Source organism: Natator depressus, chromosome 10 (assembly GCF_965152275.1).
Source record: "Natator depressus isolate rNatDep1 chromosome 10, rNatDep2.hap1, whole genome shotgun sequence".
NCBI lineage: Eukaryota > Metazoa > Chordata > Testudines > Cheloniidae > Natator > Natator depressus.
This window is the reverse complement of record NC_134243.1, coordinates 31,168,843-31,180,762: the sequence shown is the minus strand read 5'-3', so window position 1 is coordinate 31,180,762 and position 11,920 is coordinate 31,168,843. Positions and strand designations below refer to the sequence as shown.

Here is an 11,920-nt window from a genome sequence, read left to right as displayed (position 1 = left end):
GAGCCGCTTCCGCTGTGCTGAGGGGGGCAGCTGACCCGCACCGCCGCCAGCAGCATTCCTGCGCCGTGACTCAGCGCAGATAGCGAGCCGCGGCCGGCGGGCGGGCGGCCACCACCCCAGCGGGAAGGGCATGGGGCTGCGTGGCGGAGCCGCGGGCGCACGCAGCAGTTCCTCTGCCGGGCGCCGGCTGCCGGGCGCGGCGCGGCTCGCAGCTCCTATTTGCATGCTCGGGCTGTGAATGGCGTTGCCGGCCGGCCGGCCCCTGGCACGGGGGCGGAGTCTGCGCTGCCTGCTCTGGGCGAGTTTGCGAGCGGGGGCCCTTTAGCCGCACCGGGGCGGCCCGATCGCTGGATCTGTCGCTCGCTGCTGGGCGGGCCCCGCGCGGAGCCGAGACGGCTGCTCGGTGAGTGTGGCTGCCCGGCGCTGGGGGCCGGGCGGGGGCCGCCGCGGGGGAGCGGCCCCGGGGCGCTCGGAGGGGGGCAGGGGGTGCGGCCGCGGGCCGGCCGCTGGGCCCAGGCAGGGAGAGGCGCTTTGGCACGGCCGCAGCCCTGGACTCAGCTTCGCCGGGCGGGCAGCCGCTCGGGCGCCGGGCTTGGTGCTGCCCCGAGGAGCCGCCTCAGCCCGGCTCCAGCGAGGGCAGCGCTCGCCACCGCCGCCCCTCGGCCTGGCGCGCACGTGAGCTGCGGGCCCCGCCGCCGGCCACCTGCCGGGGGGCGGCCCGAGGCGGCGCCGCGCCCCGCCCAGGAGCCCCCGGCTGGCGGGTTCCCTGGGGGCTGTGGGGGGCAGGCGGCTGCTGGCGGGCCCCGCGCCCCCGGGTGGGGCGCGCTCCCTCAGGATTGAGCTCCGGCTTGGCTCGGCCTGGAGGCCGGAGTCTCCTGGGTCGCAGAGGGATTGGGCGCTCCCGTCCGCGGGGTGCGGTGCATGCTGTCCGGGCTGGGGGACGGGACGGGGCTGGGCGACGAGCGGTGATGTACGTGTGAGTTTGTAACCCCAAAGGCCGGGCCCGAGAGCCAGAGTCGAGTTACTGCCGCCAAACCGTTACTGATCCGACAGAGTGAGAAGGCAGTTGAGCCCACCGCTCTTTGTAACCTAAAACCGGGTAAACAGCTTGGGCTGGGACCTGGTGCGCTGAGAGCGGAGCCTGATCCCTAGCAGGCCCAGGGTCTGTCCAGCCACACTGTCTGGAGATGGAAATTCAATGGCAGATATTTGTTGCAGGCATCCAGTCTGGCTGCATTTCCTCTTGGGCCCTGGGGATGATCCCAGAGTAAAGTGAGGTGATGGTCGAGCAAATTCCGTGTGGAAAGCACTGACTGGAGCAGGATGCTGGGGGAAGTGAATTCAGGCACTAAGGTCCTTGGCTACTTGCTGTGGGAGTGGGACCCACGCTTGGGAATGCTGGAGTTTGCAGTTGCACTAAGGCTGCAGACCTGCTTCTGGGTGCAGCCAGTAATGTTCTTCTATTTGGAATTTGGCCTGGGGAAAGAAGGGGATGTGTGACAGTACCAGGACATGTTCACAATTGTGTGGGGCTCAGTGGGGAAATCTCAACAGAGTCTATACTGAGACGTGCACATCCCCCAAATAGTTTCGGTGGGATTAGTCTAGTGCATCTCTCTTAGCTGGCAAGAGCCCCTGGTGGACACTAGTGTGAGAGACGGCAGACAGCCCCTGTTCCCAGGAATGCCTCAGTGTAGCTGTGAGCAAGCCTGGACTCTGCACACTGGGGCTGGAGTTTAGTGTCTGTCCTGCTTAGTAATTCATGGGTATGTTGTGGGCTTTCAAGGCAGGTGATCAGCAGGCAGCAGCCTGGCTCTGTGGTAAGACATCCTCCCTTCAAGAAGCTGTCTTATCCTGCAGTGCACACATGCATCCTCAGGACTCTTAACTTTCAGACAGGTTCAGCTCACTGGGTGCGTACTGGGTGCGTATTGGGTGCTGCTTGGGCAGAAGCTGGGATAGCTAGGGAGCTTCAGTGGTCCCATTCAGAGGACCTGTTCCCTGCCCACTAGTATGTGGCGGCGTCACAAGGGCAGTCCAGCTTCTCACTCTGCCTCATGCTCAGGAAAGAAAAGGCTCAATCTGCAGCCTTTCTGCTAGCTGCTCTAACACGGCAGCTGAGGATAACTCTTGACACAGGGCTTGATGGAGCACATAGCTTGAAGGACAGAGACCTGAGGCTGCTCTAAGTTACAGTGGGAGCCATTTTGGCCTTTAGCCAGCCCAGGACTGGGGAGGCAGAAAGATGGCTTTGAGTCACCCCCTCGTCCTGTTCTCCTCGGGGTAGCAAGTGTAAACTCGGCCCAGCTGAGGATGGAGTCTAAGATCTTCAGATGGATCTTGGATTCAGGAAGAAATGTGTTTGGACCCGAATGCAGCCTGGCTGCTAGGATGGCAGCCTTGAGGAGTCCTTGGCTATTGATAATATTCTCAGAGTCACTGAAACGTGAGTGAGACAGGCCCCATGAGCTCACTAGTCCAGTCCTGGTGCTGTTTCTCTCCACAGATTGCAGACAATATCATTGAGATGAGAATATTTTCATGCACTGGCACTCTACACAAATGGGGCACGCATATTGAGTGCAGTTAGCTAAGTCCCCTAGATGGCATGCTCGTGGCCTTGGAACATGGGAGTCATGAGAAATTAATTTGCACTAACCTGCCTGAGTCCAGTGAAGGGCAAAATAAAAGGTGTGGGGCAGAATCCATGGCATGCTAACGTCTCCCATTAGGCAGAACAGTCTCCAAAGTAAGTCTGAGTAGTCAAGCAAAGGGACCTCCAGCCTTTCCTTGAGGAGCAGACTCCACAGCTTGATATTTCTCCGTGTCAGGGAGTTTCCCTGATATCCAGTCTGAAGGTTCATACTCCCATTACAGCTGGTTGTTCCCTGTGCATAATCCTAAATAATTCTTCCCCTTCTTTGGTATCTACTTCCTTCATGCTCATGGAGACTGTAGCTACTCTACCCTCCCTGCCCCAGCATACAAGTGGGGTCTTCTATATTTATTAGGGCTGTCAAGCGATTAAAAATATTAGTCGCGATTAATTGCGCGATTAAAAAAACCTAATTGCGATTAAACAATAATAGAATACTATTTATATTTTTATATTTATATATTTTTAATACTATTTATATTTATATTATATTTGTGGATGTTTTCCACATTTTCAAATATATTGATTTCTATTACAACACAGAATACAAAGTGTACAGTGCTCACATTACTTTTTATTATGAATATTTGCACTGTAAAAATAAAAGAAATAGTATTTTTCAATTCACTTAATACAAGTACTGTAGTGCAATTTCTTTATCATGAAAGTGCAACTTACAAATGTAGAATTATGTACAAAAAATACCTGCATTCAAAAATGAAACAATGGAAAACTTTAGAGCCTATGAGTCCACTCAGTCCTACTTCAGCCAATCGCTCAGACAAACAAGTTTGTTTACGTTTTCAGGAGATAATGCTGCCTGCTTCTTGTTTACAGCGTCACCTAAAAGTGAGAACAGGCGTTCACATGGCATTGTTGTAGCTGGCGTTGCAAGGTATTTATGTGCCAGATGCGCTAAATATTCGTATGTCCCTTCATGCTTCAATCATCATTCCAGAGGACATGCATCCATGCTGATGATGGGTTCTGCTCAATAATGATCCAAAGCAGTGCAGACCAATGCACGTTCATTTTCATCATCTGAGTCAGATGCAACCAGCAGAACGCTGATTTTCTTTTTTGGTGGTTCGGGTTCTGTATTTTCTGCATCAGAGTGTTGCTCTTTTAAGACTTCTGAAAGCATGTTCCACACCACATCCCTCTCAGATTTTGGAAGGCACTTCAGATTCTTAAATCTTGGGTCAAGTGCTGTAGCTATCTTTAGAAATCTCACATTGGTACTTTCTTTGCATTTTGTCAAATCTGCAGTGAAAGTGTTCTTATAATGAATAATGTGCTGGGTCATCATCCGAGACTGCTATAACATGAAATATATGGCAGAATGAGGGTAAAAAACAGAGCAGGAGACATATAGTTCTCCCCCGAGGAGTTCAGTCACAAATTTAATTAATGCATTATATTTTTAACAAGCGTCGTCAACATGGAAGCATGTCCTCTGGAATGGTGGCCAAAGCATGAAGAGGCATACAATTTTTTTAGCATATCTGGCACGTAAATACCTTGCAATGCCAGCTACAAAAGTGCCATGTGAATGTCTGTTCTCAGTTTCAGGTGACGTAAATAAGAAGTGGGCAGCATTATCCCCCTGTAAATGTAACCAAACTTGTTTGTCTTAGCGATTGGCTGAACAAGAAGTAAGACTGAGTGGACTTGTAGGCTCTGAAGTTTTACATTATTTTGTTTTTGAGTGCAGTTATATAATCAAAAAAACTTACATTTGTAAGTTGCACTTTCACGATAAAGAGATTACACTATGGTACTTGTATGAGATGAATTGAAAAATACTATTTCTTTATCATTTTTACAGTGCAAATATTTGTAATAAAAATAATATAAAGTGAGCACTTTACACTTCGTATTGTGTGTTGTAACTGACATCAATATGTTTGACAATGTAGAAAAACATCCAAAATATTTAATAAATTTCAATTGGTATTCTATTGTTTAACAGTGCAATTAAAACTGCGATTAATCACAATTAATTTTTTGGAGTTAATTGTGTGAGTTAACTGCCATTAATTGACAGCCCTAATATTTATTGGCTTATTTTTTTCTTTACATCGTGTGAAGTATATGAGTGTTGCTGTACAAATGAGTACTGGCCAGGGCCAGGAAGACCTGGGGCATTCCCAGTACAAGCCTTGGCACTGTCTGCTGATTCCCCAGCCAGTTTGCACTGCTGGTGTACAGAGAGTTGATCAGGGATGTCTCCAGGGCAAGCAGGAAGTTGATTCCTTTCTTCCTGTTTTTGTCCCCATGGCTGCTAATTTCCTCTGGGAGGAAAGAGCTGCATTTCTGCAGTAAAGGAAAAAATATCCATATGTGATGGACAGGGAACAAAATGTGATGCAGGGAGGTGAAGTCTCTTCTGAACTAAGCATGGGCAAGAAAAGGATAGATTGTTGTGACTCCTATAACGTTACCTGAGTGGTAGAACCCCTGTTACCCATGGCACCATGCCCCCAGAAATTTAGCACCTCTGCCCCAACCAGAGATGGCACCACACTCACAGAAAGTGAGCGGTCACCCCAGACTGGCCATGACAACACGTCCATAGAAAGTGAGCTGGGAATAGAACTCAGGTTGCTTGAGTTCTAGTCCAATACCCTATAACACACTGTCTCTAGCTGCTCTAACTTATGGCAGCCTGTCTCAGGCTAATTGTGAGCTACTGGGCAGCCCAGAATCCTTTAGGGCTTGCTCCCAGCACACCGCCTACATTGTAGCCTGCAAAGGGGCAGCATAGGATGACTTGCAAAGCCTGTATACTCCGCCTGGGCTGGGGGAATTTTTCCTTGGCCCCTTGCATCACCCTTTTAATGTCAGTGTGCCGCAGCATGTAGCTGCCCTGTAGAGTTTGGAGTTGGGGACAGAATCTCCCTCATCCTGGTTCTGCTGTAGTTCCCTCAAAGGGCAGTTGTTCTTGCACATGACCACGTATTAGTGGCGCTGTCTTCTTGGTGAGCTTCTGTAGACGAAGGCCGAGCAGGAGGTCAGTGCTGTGCAATGTTGAGTGAAAAGCAGCGCCTACACAGCTAGTCCTGCTCTGGGACTTTGCTTGAGAAGCTTTTTAAAGCAATACACTTGCAAGAAATTTGAATACAAACTGGCTTTTCTGGTTTCATGTATAGCTGGGAGCTGCCCAGATCTTAGGAATGTCTCGCTCTGTGCAGGGCAGGCCCATAATTGGGGCCAGTTGCTGCTGGATACAGGGCAGAGCATTGGTTATGTGTAGAGCACGCACCAATTTCCCAACGTGTACGTCCATTCCACGCCTTGGTCCTGAGAGTTATGGGCCGCAGACATGGCGCCTCAGTCATAGTCTCTCATCCTCTCTGAAGGGATTACTGCTACCTTCAGAGGGAGAACAGACTCTTCCCAACTGGCTGATGTTTCTCCCTTGTGCACAGAAGGAGATAGTGGTACTGTCATAAAGAGACCCCAGAGGGTGGGGCCTTGCTTGTCCTCCATGTGCACTAGTGAGGGGTCATGTCCACCCCACCAAGGGGTAATTGCGTCCTATTAGGGTATTAGGAGTTAACCCCAGCAGTACCCAGCATTGAGAGGGAATAAACTCCAATAGGGTTAGTGGGAGTTATCCACTGTCCCTATTCGTGGGGGTATTAGACCCTATAGTATTGGTTGGCATTTCTCCCCTGCATTAAGGTATTGACTTGTAGGGCCCTGGTCACTTTAGAGCATTTAGGGGCCCCTTCCAGCTGATTTGTTCTACTCTGGCAACTGAAAGCTGATATAATTGGATGTTGGTGTAAAGAATCACTTTCCTGGCTCTTGATGAGGGGAGCATTTTTTCACTGAGGGGAACAGGGTGTGGCTAGAGTGCTGCTGCTCTCCAGCATGCCCCAGCTTCCAGATTAACTCAAAGGGACCACTAGCTGGGTGCACCTTAAAGCAGCCCTGAAGCTGCTCTAAATTGTGCCAAGAACTGGATTGGCCCCATGATTGGGAAGCTGCAAGGATGACGTTCATCCACTTTTATGTCCCACCCATCTCATTGTGTCAGGCACAGCTGAGGATTTGCGGGGGTCTTGTTACCATATTTTCAAACACAGTTAGACTAAGACATGGGAAGAACCTTTTGCCTATTGCAAACCCTCTGGCATCTGTGTTAAACACAGAGCTGAACTTGTCAGGGACTGGCTGAGTTAAGTGCTCCCTGTGAATGCAGCATGACAGACCGTGCTAACACCATGCTAGCTTCATCCCTACTTGAAAACACTTGGCATGCAGAGTCCTGTGGTGTTAGCTGGAATCAGGTTCAGCCGGAGCTTTCATACTCCTGGTAGGGTCCCCCTTGGCGAGCAGGTCTGAGGCAAGGCTCCTGACTAACTGCAGTCCAAACTTCACAAGATCCCAATGGTGGATCAGGGGCATATAGAGGACCTTTGAGTACTCTGTGGCTGTGAAGGCTGATGAGGGCTGCAGAAGGAGGGAGGCCCCTGGTTGTCTTGGATCTCCTTGCCACTGAGTCAGGGTTTTCCTCCTGTCAAGTGTCATGTGGTCACTGCCTGCTTACCAGTTTCCCCACGTTAAAAGATTTCACATGCAGGCCTCTGCCAAAGGGCTCACACCCACACAAAGCCTTGCATCGACGGGTGGATGGTGGTGAAGACAGGAGTAGTGATTTCTGGGAGTCTTCGGTCACAAATCTGCAAGCAGGTGGCAGCCGTGCGACAGATGAGACGGAAGTGCATTTCAGCAGCAGCGGCTGTGACTGAGCAGGCCTTTTTAGGATCCCCTCTGCTTACCCCAAATGGGGAGGGGGCTAGAAAAGGTGCCCCAAACATAGGCTGTCTCTCACTCTTCTGACTGGATGGTTGCATCCAGTGGGATCACTCAACTCCGCAGCCGAAATGAGATATAAGAATGAATTTCACCACCTGGAATGTCTGCACCCTTATGGACTCTCTGCACAGCGAATGCCCCAAAAGAACTGCCATAATTGCCAGACTACTGGCAAGACTCAATATTGACATTGCAGCTCTTAGTGAGACCCACCAGGCCGATGAGGGCCATTTAAGAGGATGAAGGTGGCTACACCTTCTTTTGGAAAGGAAAGCCACCTGAAGAGAGATGCATTCATGGGATTGGCTTTGCCATCAAAAATAAGATTGCCAGTCATCTTTTGGAGATTCCTGTGGGGGGTCAACGAATGTCTCATGACTCTTCAGCTCAAACTCAACAACAATCAATATGCCACAGTCATCAGTGCATGCGCCCCAACACTTGATGATGAGAGAGACAACAAGGAGCAATTTTATGGTGCTCTCGATGTAGTCCTCACAGCCACACCTAAGGCAGACAAACTCATCCTCCTGGAAGATTTCAGTGCCAGATGGGCTGAGCTCCAAAGGCCCAACCCATTATGTTCGTAGGATGGCTCCACCCTTCTCAATGACAATGTGGCCATTAAACAACGCTGGAAGGAGCGCTTTGAAAGCCTACTAAACTGTGAATCCATGGTCTCTGAAGACACCATCAAGTTTATTCCACAATGCTCAGCAACGGAACACCTTGCTGATCCCCCATCTTCTGAGGAAGTCCAATGTGCCATTACCCAGATGAAAAAATCACAAGATACCAGGCCCAGGCGGCATCCCAGCTGAGGTTTTTAAAGCTGGTGGAACAATGCACCAGCACAAACTTTGCAAACTCCTTGACAAAATCTGGACCTGTGAAGAAATTCCACCTGACGTTAAGAACGCCAACATTGTTACAATATTCAAGAAAGGGGATAAATCTTTGTGTGGGAACTACAGAGGTATTGCCCTCCTCTCCATCGTAGCGTAGATCCTTGCCCGGATCCTACTACATCACCTTCTCCCCCTTGCTGAGGAACTCCTCTCTGAATCACAGTATGGCTTCAGGCCATCCCGAGGCACAACTGGCATGATCTTCATGGCACGATAGATTCAGGAGAAGTGCAGAGAGCAACATCAGGAACTGTTCATGGCATTCATCAATCTCACCAAGGCCTTTGACTCTATCAATCGTGATGCTCTATGGAAAGTGATGTGTAGGTTTGGCTGTCCACAGAAATTTATTTCCATCATCAGACTATTCCATGATGGGATGACTGCCACCATTCTATGCAACGGCTCAGAGACCGAACCATTCATCATTTGCACTGGTGTCAAGCAGGTCTATGTCATTGCTCCAACACTCGTTTCCATTTACCCTGTCATGATCCTGATTCTCAGCCATGACCGCCTTCCTGGTGGAATCAGGACTGAGTATTGTATGGATGGTCAACATCTCCTAACAAAATCTAAGATCATGAGAATTGGCATCACTGCTTCAGTGTGCAGATGACTCTGTCATTCTTGTACACACAGAGGATGACCTGCAAAGTACCCTAAAACTTTTTACAGATGCCTATCACAGCTTGGGTCTCTCTCTCAACATTTGGGGGAAAAACAAGCTACTCTACCAGCCTTCACCTGCACAAACTACTCTTCGTACTCCATAAATCACCATCAGCTGACAACCCCTGGAAAATGTGGGCCATTTTCCATACCTTGGCAGTCACCTCTCCCAAACAGCCAGCATTGACACAGAAATCGAATACAGGATCCGCTGTGCCAGCCCATCCTCTGGAAGACTACTCAAATGAGTCTTCAGTTATAGGGATCTGCAAACAGGCACCAAGATCTTGGTTTACAAGGCAGTTGTCATCCCCACCCTTCTCTATGGGTATGAGACCTGGGTAACCTATAGACAACATCTCAAGCGGCTGGAGTGGTTCCAACAGCGCTGCAGCAGGAGGATTCTCAGGATCAGCTGGGGAGACGGACACACTAATGTCAGCGTTCTCTCTGCAGCCATCACCACCAGTATAGAAGCGCAGGTCATGAAACACCAACTCTGCTGGGCTGGCCACTGTGTCCGTATGCCTGACATGCTGCTCCTGAAGCAAGTACTCTTCTCTCAGTTAAGTCAAGGAAGAAGGGCTCACGGGGGGCAGCAGAAGTGCTTCAAAGACGTACTGGAAGTACACCTTAAAAAGGGAGGCAGCAACCCAACAAACTGGGAGGACTCGGTGTGGAACAGAACATGGTGGCACCACACCATACACCAAGCCACAGCTCACTTTGAGGGGAACAGATGTGCTCATGAGACAGAGAAGCAACAAAGGAGGAAAGAAAGGGCACAACACTCCAGCCAACAACTGTGTCCTTCAAGATTACACCTGTCACTTCTGTGGGAAAATTGGGCTCCTTAGCCACTTAAAAACCCACCAATTAATCTCCTTGGCAGACATCATCCTCTCATCGGTCAGACATTCTACTGGCAAAATGCACTCATGAGCAGGGGGGTAAGAAAACAGACCACGTGCATCATTGGGACTGGCCCCAGCATCTGTCCCATCCCTGACTGCAGCATTCACTACTCTCATGGACCAGTCTGGAAGCTCTGGGTGATGGGTGCTGAGTAGTCTGCTGTGCCACCCAACAGCTCTGACTGTTAGGAGCCAAGTCCCAATATCTCAGGAGGCGTTCCTTTCTTTAGGGTCAAGCTTTTGCTCCTGGAGCTGCTCCTTTTAACTCATTCTCCTTTTGTTCCTCTTTCTCACTTTCCTTATTTGCATTTCCTTTTGTTTTTCTGTCTCCTGTCCAAGCCTGCGGCCCAGAGTTGTGCACTTTGCCTCAGCTCTGTTTGCCCCAAGTCTAGGGAGAGGTGCTCTTACTGCCATGATTTGACATGTGTATTGAACATCCAGGGGATCACATCTGAGAATAGCCATGGTCACTGTGAGTTTGCTGTGTGCTCTCAGCCCTAGATTTCTGAGCACTGAAGAGGAGAGACAGACTCTGTGTGTGTGTGTGTGTGTGTGTGTGTGTGTGTCTCTCTCTCTCTCTCTCTCTCTCTCTCTCTCTCTCTCTCTCTCTCTCCCTCCCTCTATTAATTCCCATTTAAAGCCATGGGACAGAATGGAGACAGCTTGAGCCTCCTCGTTCAGGGGCTGCTCCAATTTTTACCCTGCTGGTTGCAGAATCTGGGGTGTAGTACTGCCCTGGCCATGTGCCATTCTACCCTCACTCTGCCCTCTTCCCTCATTGTTACCTCTGCCCCACTGGGGAACCCCTCTCCCTGGCAGCGGAGGCACTTGAACATAGATAGAACTCGGCAAATTGGCAGATAACCGCAGACCATGCTTGCAGATTGTGGGATGGATACGGATCCACATTTTATATCTAGAATTTTATATTTTATATAAAATTATATATATTTTATATCCGCTTTATATCCGCAGAATATGTTTGCGGATTGGATGCGGATACAAATTTTGTATCCATGCAGGGCTCTAAGCATAGAGGCCCCTTGCCTGGGCATATTCCTGAGGGTCAGGTATGGTCCTCACACCTAGTCTGTGGCTCTGTTGCTCCAGGTAGCTGGCACAAAGGGGCATTGGGCAGTGCTGAATCAGGAACTGCATTCTCCAGAAATGACCATACTCCCCCTACCATGGGTATTCTATATAAACCCTTAAGTGAAAGCTGTAAGCTAATTCCCCTGTGGCCAGCTTGGCACTAACTCTGGCATTGCACAGCCCTCAGTCAAAATTAGGAGGCAGTTCTCCTCTTAAGACGCCATGGCATGAGGCATGTTTGGTGTCTTGGAGGCTTCATGGGACTAGAGACATCTGATGCAAATGTTTTGAGGTGAGCTGTGCCACAATGCTCCATGGTGGGCTTTATCACAAGGCAGAAAAAGAAACTTTGTTTAGGGTCCATAGTCCTTCGTCTCTGCATTCCAGCCCCAGGTAGTGACTATCAGTCCTATCACATTCTCCCTGGGGGCAGGCAGGGCCTGGGGCTAGGTCTTGCTGAGTGTAGCATGATAGGGCAGTTTATTTTGGGCTTCGTACTAAGCTATAGTTAGCTGAAGTTTGACCCTCCTTAGACAAGCTGGGTCTCTGCACAATGTGAACACAGCCTGCTTGGTGCAGACTGTCTGATACGGACAACGTGACAAAGCAGCCCACCCAGTTCCCCTTTCCCATCCCACTTGTCTAGCAGAGATGGTGACAGCTTGCAGGGGTCTCTGCCAACACCGTTTGTTACTCTGTGTGGGATCAATCCACAAGCTCACTGGGAAGAGTCAAGGTCGTAGCATCTCTACCTCTGACTCATTTTAATCTCTGTTTTCACCCTATGAAGCAGCCTGCTGTAGGATTTTTCCCTTTGAGAGAGCATCCGTGTCCAGCAGCTGTGGGATCCT

General features: G+C 49.9%; 1 protein-coding gene across 2 annotated transcripts in view; it reads left to right on the top strand.

Moving 5' to 3' along the window:
* Positions 1-229: 229 nt before the first annotated feature.
* RHBDF1 (rhomboid 5 homolog 1) overlaps positions 230-11,920 on the top strand; it is a 111,444-nt gene continuing 99,753 nt past the window's right edge. Inside the window, exon 1 of one of the 2 annotated variants that reach the window (XM_074965613.1) lies at positions 230-403. The gene's annotated coding sequence lies outside the window, so the exon portion shown is untranslated. The remainder of the gene's footprint in view (positions 404-11,920) is intronic. The other variant, XM_074965614.1, reaches the window with a different exon arrangement.